At 49.5% G+C, this 12,383-nt stretch overlaps 1 protein-coding gene across 2 annotated transcripts in view; it reads left to right on the top strand.

Annotated features, from left to right (window-relative positions):
- The window catches only part of ELP3 (elongator acetyltransferase complex subunit 3), an 84,607-nt gene that overhangs the window by 71,324 nt on the left and 900 nt on the right, over positions 1-12,383 (top strand). The gene's annotated exons all lie outside the window — the stretch shown is intronic.

The raw sequence follows: 12,383 nt of genomic DNA, 5'->3' as shown, positions 1-12,383 counted from the left end.
AGGCCAGTGGCTTGTTTATCATGAAGTCGTTGCTCATTTAAGGTAATTTTCTGCATGAGTGGTGCCTTTCTACTCTTCTGATGTGAGTAGTGTATTAGTATGCAGGCTTGGGTAGCTGAATGGTAGACCCTGGAGGCATCACTCCATTATTCAGAGCTCTGGGGAGGTCTGATCTGAAATGTCTGTTTTTCCATTTTCCAGTATTTGTAATTGCATGTGTGTTTTCTTTGCCTTTTGTTGTTGTGGTTTTTGTTGTTGGTGGGTTTTTTTTGTCAGTGTTAGTTTTTTATTTTCTTTTTCCTTCTAGTTGTACCTGCTTTGAATTTACATCTTTTTCCCCTCTGAAAAAGTCCCCCCCCAAACTATACTAAAACACGTGTAAACACATTGCTTCTCTGATGTCCACAAGTCCTTTAGGCACTGGAAACATCCAAACATGGTGCTTGAGCCCAGTGGCTGGGCCAGGGAGCTCGCTGTGCTTCTTGTCACTTCTCCCTTTCTGGCAGCAGTCAGTGCTTGAGCTCTGAGTTTGGTGCTTGAGTTCTGCAGTCAGCATTTCCTCTCCTGTTGGAAGGATGCTGCTCTTCCAATCCCTTCTGCTCCTGTTCCACCATCCGAGTGGCAGGTGGGATCTGGGTAAGTTCAGTGTGGAGGCTCTGTCTCCCTTTCTGCACTCTGCAGGTCTCAGCACTTTCCTTTGGGAGTCAGTGAAGAGCAGTTGCATGCAGTGACTCAACCATTGCGGGTTTTTTTTCGGTCAGAAACCACAGCATTCAGGGGATGATTTAGAACAAACAAGCAAGCTGAGCCCTTGTTACCTGCGTTCCTCCCAGCCCGCAGGGTAAGCGCAGCACAGCCCTTGTACCTGTTGTTCCTCTGTCCCACTTGCGACACGTGTGCTCCAGATTGTGGCTTTGCAGTGGGCCACATCAGTGTCACTTCTGACACTGAAGTACTGGGTGTCTGGGAAAGGGAAGAAACAGCAGGTAGGGATATGACATCTTCTTGCCCTCCAGCTGTTTGCTGCCCAAGGACTTCTGGAGTTGCAGAGAGTGCCTTTGTATTTGATAGCCCCCAGGGACTTGCTGCCTTGCCAGTCAGTCTGCCTGCAGCAGCTGATAACCTTCTCTCCCCATCCCTTTCCATTCTCCATCCCTTTCTGTGAGCTTTCTGGTGTTGGTTGGAACGCCTCGTGTTGTATCTTGATCTGATCATCCTTCAGACTAAGTCAAGGTGGACGAAGGACAGCCCTCTTTGTAGGTTTTCCCAGTGTCTCCTTGAGCATTTCCATTAGCATAATTTTGACTTTGCTGCTTGCATCCCATAAGTAGCCCCATGGATCCCTAGTCCTGTAAGCAGTTGTATGGGATGTGCACACCAGTGACCAAGATAAGACATGAGTTAGTGGGCGTGGTGGGGATGGGTTGGGGTTGGACTTAGTGATCTCAGAGGTCTTTAACAACTTTAATCATTCTGTGGTTCTATGACAGCGAGACTGGAATTTCTACACTGCAATTCTTTGGTTTCAGGATAATTTCATGTTTAAAGAATTACACCATTTCTTTAACACAGCACCGACCATGAGCTCACGCAGCAGGTGCCTGGCGTAGTGCACCTGGAAGCCATGATGCCATAGGTGAGGCCAAGGGCAAGGGCCAGGAATGCACAGACAAAGCAGTTATGTGTGTAACAAATTCTGAAATACCAGAAGTTCCAAGGGGCAAACATGGAGGCGGGTCAAGGGCAGGTTGGATGGGGCCCTGGGCAGCATGCTGTAGTGCCTACAGCTGGGGTTGGAACTGGGCGATCTTTGAGGTTTCTTCTGACCCAAGCCATGCTATGAGTCCTCCCCCTCCTAAACCATAGAAGTGTACAGCTCTTATCTCAATGTGCTTGAACAAATTCATCCATTACAGGTCCTTCGTTTTCCCTTTAAGCACCAACATGATGACTCTGTTGTCACCCTCTCATTTTGGAGGCTGCCTTTTACAGTAATGATGACCAAAGAGATTGAAGCTGGTGCTTTACAACTACTTGAAACATCTGAACAATAAAATTTCAAGAGTGATACTCTTTACAATACAGTAGTTACGCATCGTGCTGCAAAACAGGCAGCAGAAATGTTTCCCCACTTCCTTTTAAAAGGAAAAGAGACAGCCATGTGTTACGGGCTGCACAGGCAGCCTGACTTTGTGCCACGCTTCTCCAGGCTCCAGGCTCTGGGCTGTTGAGCTTTGCCATCTTTCCAAGCCCTTTATCTTACACTCCACTTTGTGAGAAGGCTCAGGGCAGTGCCAAACCCACATCCTGCCCTGGCACCGTAGCACCTTGCTTTGACTCTGGGTGTAACATTGCTGCATGCTGTGGACTTTTTTTTTTTAAAAAAAGATGTGTCCCCTCCAGCCTCAGGGATAACTGCTGATACATGTGTGGTTTTCCAGTGGGATCATCTCAAAACACTAATTGTACCATCCAGCACTGCCTCTCCATGCCCTTCACATATTCACGCCGTCTGCTCTGTGTGACAGCCACTGAACTTCACAGCAGTGGCACGTGCAGAGCGCTGCAGGCACCAGCTGTGTGTCAGCACAAGCAGCTGCCCCCACCCAACCCTGGACACGGCAGGGGCTGGGTGCCATTCAATTGTGACAGCACTTGGCTTGTTGCTTTTACCTCTGCAATCCAAGTTTCACCTGCCAAGATGAGGCTGTGACTGAGGATCCCTTTCATTCCCAGCAGAGGAACCAAAGGTATCCAGCTTCCTAATAGGTGTCTCCGTGCCCATCCAGCTATCCTAAAGCAGCTGCTAAAAGGAGACAGACAACATTATGCTCCCATTTCATCCTTATGGGACTGGTGTCTTGCTGGCTGACCCTGGGGGCACGCAGTTTGCAGCAGGTGCCTGGCATGGTGAACCTGGAAGCCACGATGCCATAGGTGAGGCCAAGGACAAGGGCCAGGAATGCACAGACAAAGCAGTTATGTGTTGTGAGGACTGTAAATGACTTTTTCCTACGCTAAAAGCCAGCTCTATAAATACAGTGCTCCTGCACGGAAGAGCTTTTTCAACTGCAGCGGTTGCTGTGACGTCTGTCAGCGTTATCTGTTTATGCTGGCATCAGGAAAGCAAGCTGGCTTGGCTTGTACCAACAGGATTGTCTCCTTATCTCTGCGCAGAAGATGCTTGTTTGGGAGGGGTGAGGGATGAGATTGAATTCCCCCACCGCAGGTGCTTGCCCTGTTAAAACCAAACACGCCGTGCTCCATTAACAACCACCCTTTCCATTCTCCTTTCAGTGCAGGCATTTTGTCACCTGTGCCTACGCCGTCTCCGGTCGCCTTTAAGCAAAACTCATCGATAATTTGCTCCCAGGCTGGGAGAGGCGTCTGAAACCACAGCCAAATCCGCAGCGGCACACCCAGGCTTCCGAAGCAGCTCTTTAATGTCTCCCTGCAGGGAGATTGCTCCGTAGCCCCGCTCGGTCCCGGTGACGTAGCAGCCTTATCACGGCGTGGAGGTCTGGCACCGCCGCCGCTCCCCGCCGTAAGCTAATTACTATGCGGCAAGATGATCAGTTTTCCCCCAGACCAGGTTTCTATTTGTGTGCTGTCAAGTAGAAAATTAACATGGACACAGGCCAGGAATGTTTCACGCCCGAGTGCTCCGGGGCCGGAGGTGGCGAGGGGAAGTCAGGCTGGATTTCTGAATGGCGGCAGTGTGGGATCAGGTGGTGCCGGGTGTCCTTTATGGGAGCAGCAGAGGAGCTGAGGAGATGGGGAAGAACCAGAGCAAAACGCACGCAGCCCTCGTCAGCTGCCCGGCTCTGTCTGCTTTGTTCAGAACAAAGCCGGTCGGTGTTTCGTAGAACCATAGCATCTTCTGAGTTGGAACCCTTAAAGGCTGTCTGATCCCACTCCTTGCACGAAGAGGGTCACCCACAGCTCCATCAGTGCTCAGAGCCCCATCCAGCCTGACCTTGGCTGTCTGCAGGGACATTGCCACCTCTCTGGGCAACCTGCGCCAGTGCCTCACCACCCTTAGCGTAAAAATCTCTCCTTATGTTTCTGCAGAGCAGGTGAGGGCTGAGGGCTGCACAGTTCTGAAGCAGTGTTCATTCATCAGCTGTCCCACAGACACTCCTCACACTGCAGAGGTGGAAGCATGGCTGGTGTCCTCCCACACTGCTCCTGGGGTCTGGGCGAGCACCCCAACTTTAAGGAATGGTATCGGGGAATTTGCAAGAAGTGCCCAAGAAATTAAGTTCAATCATAATGGAGTTTTCCTTCCCCAGTGTTTCTTGCTTCTCGTTCATCAGAAGCGGTGTGTTTTGGAGAGTCTTGATACTTCTTAGGAAGAACATGTCAGGTGGTAACCTCCAGGCAGAGCCACCACAGCTGCTCCCTGTGCCTGTTGCGTAAGCCCATCGCAGGGATCCCTGCTGGCTGTGGGGCTGTCTGCTCTTTTCTCCCACTGCTTTTAGTCACCAGAGGTCATTAGTGTCTGATTGAGCTATTCAGCTGCAGCTCTGCGGCACCTTTTAGTTGTTCCTCAGACATTTGTGTACAACGTCCTCCTCCCGGCTCTGATGAGCAAGAGAGGGAGCTGAGGAGCGAAGGCTGCTTTCAACCACTGCCTTCCTGAGCCGGGGCGGCTGCTGGAGCTGAGTTTCACAGCTGTGTGTGCAGAGAGCTCCGTAGAGGTTCCATGGGGGAGTGGGGGCACAGGTGGGCTGCAGTGCTAATAACTGGGCGCCTCGCTCTCGAGATTGCCAAGCATTCTTCCTCGGCTCTGAAAGCCTCCCAGGCCTTCGGAGAGAAAATTGATCGTGAATTCCTCCGGTGCTTGGTGAGTCATCCCAAATCCCCGGTCTCTCAGTAATACTTTGCCAGATGGGTTGAATATTTCAGTCAACCATCTCTGGAAGGAGCCTCAAGACATTATGCAGCCGGTGCATCTAACATCTCACAGACCTTGAACTTGACAAATTCAGGGTTGAGCGACAGAAACATTTTGCTGTCTGCATCTCTCTCAAGGCCTGGTGGCAGAGCTTTGCTCAAGTATAAGAGAAGGGTTTGCATATAAATATTTAATTGCGTGTGGTTTAAAGTCAGGAGATCCACGAGCTCTGGGCTTCATCTGTCACCATAAAGGCAGTGCTGGCGTGGTGGCTGCGGACAGGGGATGCTGCCAGTGCAGCTGGGCCGGGCCAGGCCTGTGTAGTCATTAATGAAATGTTGCTTCTGCGATAGAGAGATCAATGAGATGGAAGCTCACCATCTGGAAGCTCCGTGATGGTTCTTAACTGATTTTTAAATGGCGAGTCTGCAGCTCTAACCATAACCAGGGCATCTCCCATGTGCTGAGAGGCACCCCAGAGGTTGGATGCTGCAAAACCAGTGTTTTAGTCCTACCTCTTAGTATTGGTGACAGTCTTGGGTTTGCGATTTGCCTTGAGAACAAATAAGAGAGATGCATTTGGTAATATCAGAAAGCTTTTGCTGTAGTTTTCCTTCTAGAGACCTCTAAGACCAAGTCCAACCCCAGCCCATCCCACCATACCCACATCCCTCAGTGCCACATCCCCACGGGTCTGGAACACCTCCAGGTTTGGTGACCCCACCACCTCCCTGGGCAGCTGTGCCACTGCATCACTGCTCTTTTGGAGAAGAAATATTTTCTGATACTCAATCTGATGTCCCCATGCCATCCTCATGGTCTTCCTACAGAGATGTGGAATGCAGAGCAGATAAGGATCCTGCCTTAACAGAACTCCAGTGTGTGCCCCTCAATCTCAGCCTTCAGAAGAAATGCCTAAGACCTACAGGTTGAGTAGGTGGCTGATCCCAGGGAAACCTTTAAACTAGTTAAATGGTGAGACCAAAAATGCTTCAGAAGAACTGCTCTTCCATGGTTTAAAAGCAAACATTAAAAAGTTTCTTCGATCCCGTCAGAAATAAGGATGTTGATGCAAACTTTGCTTTGCTAAAACTTAATAAGCAATTCACTGAGTTACTCTATCAAGATACCAAAATGCCCTTCCAGAGCACCACTGCTGCATTTGCACCTTGCAAGCACATGGGCATGCAGGGCTGTCAGGCTCCTTGCTGCAGCCCCTGTTGTCCCTCCAGGAGTTAAATACAGGGATTTGGAGGATGCAAAAGATGAGAAGCTTTTCAAATTAGCCAGATCCTAACCAGGTGAAGGTATTGTAAAGTTAAATTGGCTTCCATTAAATTAAAGGTGTGGTACATGAGGAGCAGGCTGCAAAGGGGAGAACAGAGGTCTGCCTGTTTGTTACCTGGAGATGTTTCTCCCATCAGTTCTGTTTATTGAGCAGGAGGGCTGACCACGAGCTGGAGCTTTGTCAGAAGGGGGCTGATCTCTTTGCATTTGCGTCAGATCGGCAGCGCTCCTTCTGACGTGGGCTCTCCTGGCAGAGGCTGGATGTGGCTGCAGGGAAGCCAGAGGATGCTGGGGGCTTTGGGTTGTGCCTTCAGGAATAATCCAATCTTTGATCTGAATGCGTTCTGTAGCAGGGAAGTGAGTTGGGGAGGTGATGAAGGGAGACCCTGGGCTTCAAAACGCTTCTTACCGCAGCCGTGATTTGAGATCTCAGACAAATTACCCATCTGCCTGGGATCTCGGCTCTTCTTGTGGGACGTGGCAATGACAGTACCTCCCTGCTAGGCAGAGGTGTTGTGAAAACAGCAATTTAACAATGCTGGGAAGCAATCTGTGTGAGAAGGAAGCGAGACTCATTTGACAGAAGAAATAGAGGCTTTCATGTGGGGGTTTCTCATCCAGGCCCCCAAAACAGCAGCACATGCACTAAAGACAGGTTGGGGACAATTGCTGCTAGCGAGTTTGATGCTGCTAATCACTTAGCCCTGACCAGTGAAAGGATTACGAAGTGCTTTGCATAATCATGTAAGTACATAAAGATGTATCTAAATCACAAGTCTAACTGCGCCGCTAATTAGCTCTTTGTGGCTGCTGCGGCAGGAGGAGGTCACGAAGTGCTGAACTCTCCCATCCTGTGCTGGGTCCCTCCAGAGACTGCTGAAACATATGGGAAGGATGGCTCTGCAGGAGAGCGCTTCAGAGCTCTTCCTATTTTCCCTTTGCATTTCTCTGAGCGTGTTTTCCAATGGCTGCCAGAGCATTAGGAGTTCTCTGTAGTTCTCAATAGAATCTACTGTTCTAAAAGAATTGAGCATGGCTGTGCTTCCTCTCTCTGTTAATGTGAAAATGGAGAGTATCACATTTGTGAGATGCCAGGTAACGTTTCCAAACACCCCTACTTGTAATTTCCAGAGGTTTTTATCTCCTAGATAGCTTTTGAGAAATAAGTTGCCAATTGTCTAATCTAAAAAATCATATCTTTGCTGCGGGGATTGATGTAAGGATTGTTCATTGGCCTCTGAAATTAATAACGTTTCTGATTGCTTCGAAGTGCTCAGGTTTCCTCAGCAGTGCTCATGGTGTTGGTTTTTATCCATTTCCTTGATGCTGATAAGGCATTGCGGTTATCTCACATCCTTTGCTTTTTCCCCATTGTTACCATTCACTGCAGTTGGTTGGTAGCCATTCACATGAGGCGGCCTTGTGTTTTCCCCGAGGATAAAAATCCAGCATTGTGAAAACTATAAATGCCAAAGCAAACTAATTAGAGGTCATGGATGGATGTTCTGTGCATTCTTAACTCATGTATCATTTTGGAAATGCGATGTGGTTTTCTTGGTTAGCGTCCAGTACTCAAGAGAGAAGAAAAAGTTCTCTCATCTCTCCCTTCTGCAGGGTATTTGAAACCATGGGTTTGGCCCTTCCTCATTTAAGTAGGTCCTACCGATGTGAGGAAGTCCCTTGCTGGGCTCTGGATGGTCGCTGGGTGGTTGCCAAGTGCCATTAAATGCTGGCTATCAAGTCAAGACTGAACAGCAGCAGATTTCACAATGAGGCATTTTCTTACAGCCAGCCAAGTTTCTTCTTGGGTTTGGTGGAGGTCGAGGCAAGAAGTATAAGGAAAAACCTAAAACTTCTCTCTTAGAAGCAATCTTGAGTCTCCACCAATGGCCACAGGGAAGAAGGGGGTTGTGTTGGCTTGCACATCACTCACATCACTTTCCAAGTCACCCAACCACGTGTCTTAAGAGTTCCAAAATGTGAGCTTTGTGATCCCTGAATGATGGCCTTTGAATGCCTCTCATGCTCTGGCAGCATCAGTCTGATCATGGGAGATGTGCCTGGAGAACAAAGGAGTTTCTCAGAGCCTTGGCTGCCCCAAATCCCAGAGGCTGGCTTGGGATTCGCTGCTAGTCTGGATAAAGTTCATGACACTTCAGCAAGTACCATTTCCTGTCCCACTGCCTGCAGGAACCAATAATCCTTTGCTCAGCACCCTTGAAGGACAACCCTACCCAGCAGAGAACCTACAACCACTTCAGGTGCCACGATGTCCCTACCCAACTGAGATCCTACAGCAATTCTGGTGCCATGATGTCCCTACCCAGCAGAGAACCTACAGCCAATTCAAGTGCCACGATGTCCCTACCCAACTGAGATTCTACAGCAATTTGGATGCCATTATGTCCCTACCCACCTGAGATCCTACAGTGATTTGGGTGCCCATGCAGTGAGCTCAAAGCAAAGCATGGAGCAAGGCAGTCAGTTCCATAAAACTTGGCAGAGCTCTCACTGCCAGCAGAACTGCAGTTGGCACATGGGTGGTTGGAGGCAATTTGGAAGGTTCAGCTGATGTGGGTTCATGCTGCCTGGCACGCCAGGCTCTGGTAACTGCTTCTAAGATATGGATTGAGGGGGAAGGAAGCTGTGAGATGCTACATGCCCTGACTGCACTGCTTCAGTGGTTGCCAAAAGATGTGGAGGCCTGTGTAGAGATAATTCTCTCGTGTGCCTCGGTAAGTCTCTGCTGTGGAAATTTTATGAACTATTAGTTGCTCTTTAATGAGCCTGAAAACAATCTCATTTTCACTTAGTTCTGTGCCCAGCGAGCCATGCTGAAGGAATCTTTGAGGATACTCGGGCTCTGCTGCTGCACTGCAATATTTTTGTGTGGCAGAGCTGAGTCAGAAGGGTGTATTTATGGGCTTTGCATAGCAAGGTCACGGGCAGGGGGCTGCATGTGGGCAGTGAAAGCTGATTTCCTCCATCCTCCTTCAGGGCCAGAAATGTTTAACCCTGACACCGCGGTCACCTTCCACCATCCTCTGTTTGCTTGTTTGTTTTTAATTTCTTTTTGCAGTTTAAATGTTACGGTAAAAAGATTTGGGGGATTTTATCAGTAGGCCTCCTCACCATTATTCAGCCACCACCAAAAGGAGAGAGCAAAAGGCTATGAAGTGAACAGGCAGGCGGTGCCAGAAGATGTGTCATCAAAGATTTCAGCAAGGGATGCTTCCAAAAAGCCTCAGCTGGCCGTGGGTTCTGCCCAGCAGGTGTGATCCAAGCCCTTGTGCTCCCAGATTGTTCAAACTGAACTCACTGCTAAGTCTGGTGTGGAATGTTTAACATTTAAAGGCCCATTTGAAAAGCAACTGATGATGGCTTTGAAAGTCGAAAAGCTGCTTCTGACAGCTTCTGGCTGTACTCTTCCATTCCTGTGTGTTATTTCTTTTGTGGGACTTGTGGAATGATGTTGCTTTTCACTGGGGCGTGACTTTGAGCTGTAGGTACACGTGCTGTAAGTCAGAGCAGCAAGGTATCCCTGGGGGTGTTCATGGCTGGGGCCCTGCATTGCTGCCTGATTTAGTGGTTGGCAACCCTGCCTGCAGCAGGAGGGTTGGAACTGGATGATCTTTGAGGTCCCTTCCAACTCAAGTTATTATATGATGATGCTGTGATTGGGAAGAGAACTGGTGCCTTCCAGTATTGTTAGACATTATGGATTGTTTCTCTAGCCCTAATTCTGGCATGACTTGTGAACAGATGAAATGGCATGTTAGTTTAATAGCTCTCATTCTCTTACTTCTTGCACATTGATGCTGTCCTGACAGAAGCCAGCAGCTTCGCCCTGCTCCTTTGTCTATTGTTTGGGCTTTGCGTTCATACAAAACTGTGATAATCTCACAATGGAAATGACTCCTTCATGATTTATGGGCAGTCATTCGTGCCCCACGGATCTTTTATTCCATTCAGCAGTGCCTTCTGACTTCTGCTTCTCTCATGGGTGAAGGCAGCGTGGCTGCTGGCTGTCAGCCTGCTTTTAATTCCACGTTTCAACACCCCTTTTCTTTCCCAGTTGTGTCACACTGATTGTAAAACATCCTTCCTTCACCCTGGCTGTGATTTCCTGATATTCTCTGACTACAGAGAAGCGCGTTTGTATTCATCGCATCCCAGTGAATTCTGTAGGCTGGGTCTGTTGCTGTTTGGGTTCTGAGCAGCTGAAGTGAATCCTGAGCTCACCCCCAATTGCTGCGCATCGTTTTGCTTCACAGGGCTCTTGCTGCATTTCAGCACAGTTCCTTTCAAAGAAAACTCAGCTACAGGCTGTGTTCCAGAAGCAGATCCAGCCCAGACACCAAGGTCTGAATGCACGGCGCTTTGCCCAGCTTCAAACCAAGCATGCAGTGGGGAAGAGGAGCCCAGGAAACCAAAAGTCAGCACGGTGCAGATGCATGGGCTGAGCACCAAGGGATCCCATCTGCTGCTCTGCTCCTGCCTCATCAGGTTGGACTCTAAGAAGTCTTTGTGCAGCAGCTCGTACCTCCCACCTGCCTGCTTTTCCCCTTCCAAATGCAGATCCCGAGGCTGCAGCACGATGGAGCCTCATGGATGGGCTCTGCCCTGTAAGCAGCACATTGCTGCCTTTCTCTCCCTGCTTGTTTTTGCATCCATGTGTTGAATTTCCAGCTCTGGTAGGATCTGATGGTCCAATGGTCATAATCCCAGATGCTCGGCTTCCACTCTTCTGTACCTGAACCCAATGGCTGCTTCTTGGGATATCTTCATGAGAGCTTTTCCCTTCAAAAAAAAGCTTCTTGCCTTGAAAACGTTCCTGCAGTGCTGGAGCTAGCGGGATGCCTCCACGATCTCATTGAGGCACTTCCTGCCTGCTCATCTTTCTGAAACTGTGGATGCCCCTGGAGGTGCCCAGGGCCAGGTTGGATGGGGTCCTGGGCAGCCTGATCTGATGGGTGGCAGCTTTACCCATGACAGGAGTGGGTGGAATGTGAGGTCCCTTCCAACCCAACCATTCTGTAGTTCATTTGAAGGACAGTGATTCTGTGCAAGAAGTTTTGCTATGAGCATGGCTTGATGACGATAGAGGTGCTTCAAGAGGCAGCACTGCGTGGGACCCCAGGAGCCCGGGGCTGCCAACTGCATCATCAGTCTTGTTAATGGCTCGAACCCATTGCCCTCAAACGAGGAGGAGCTGGCACTTCACTAGGGCCACTTAATAGCTCTGAGATTAATGGAGGCAGCACACAATGCTCCGCTGAAACCTCAGCTTTTAAAATCCACACATTTCCCGAGAGTTTGAGGGGAACAAAAAGGAGGTGCTGTTTAACCAGTTCTAATCGAGGTGGTTTTAAAACCATAATCTGAATTACTATGTTGTCTTTAGCTCTAAGAGGATTCTTCTTCAGCTTTGATTTCACTTTCGCTTGAGTTCTGGGCTGCAGGTGGAGTGGCTCTGCCGTTTTATTGCCATGGTCTGTATGTCACATCCCAGTGCCTCTGCTAATGAGCCCCGGGGATTTGGGGGCAAGGTGTTGATGCAAGTGGTGGTTTGCTGCAGGTCAGAGATCCGGCTCTCCTGGACAGGAATCACAGAACTGTTTGAGTTGGAAGGGACCCTTAAAGGCTGTCTGATCCCACTCCCTGCACTGAACAGAGACACCCACAGCTCCATCAGTGCTCAAAGCCCCGTCCAGCCTGACCTTGGCATGATCATCCAGCATCTCTTTGGGCAACCTGTGCCAGTGCCTCACCACTCTTAGCATAAAAATCTTTCTCCTTATAACCAGTGTAAGGATGAGGAGAACGGATTGGCTGGAGCTCTGGTGCTCAAGCATCTTGTAAGTACTGCAGCGTGCATTGGGGAACGCATCACAGCTCTCCAACACGCTCCTGGTGGCCTCAGGTGCACGAGTAGAAGGGGTTATGCCAGGCACTGCATGGTGGGGACATGGCCATTCCTGGAGAGCCATTTCCAAGTGCCACGGTTTCCAGGAACTGGCTGGAGGCTCTGAGATTAATCATAGAAGCATAGAGTGGCATAGGGTTGAAGGGACCTCAAAGATCAGCCGGTCCCACCCCCTGCTGTGGGAAAGGGGAGGAGAGGGCTGCGGAGTCTGTCCTGCTATCCCTGCCCACCAGCTGCAGGGACAGCAGTGCCGTGATGCTGAGTCCTTCCTCT

Source organism: Meleagris gallopavo, chromosome 2, assembly GCF_000146605.3.
Source record: "Meleagris gallopavo isolate NT-WF06-2002-E0010 breed Aviagen turkey brand Nicholas breeding stock chromosome 2, Turkey_5.1, whole genome shotgun sequence".
Taxonomy (NCBI): Eukaryota; Metazoa; Chordata; class Aves; order Galliformes; family Phasianidae; genus Meleagris; species Meleagris gallopavo.
Note: the sequence above shows the minus strand (reverse complement) of the source record. Positions and strands in the feature narration are given on the sequence as shown.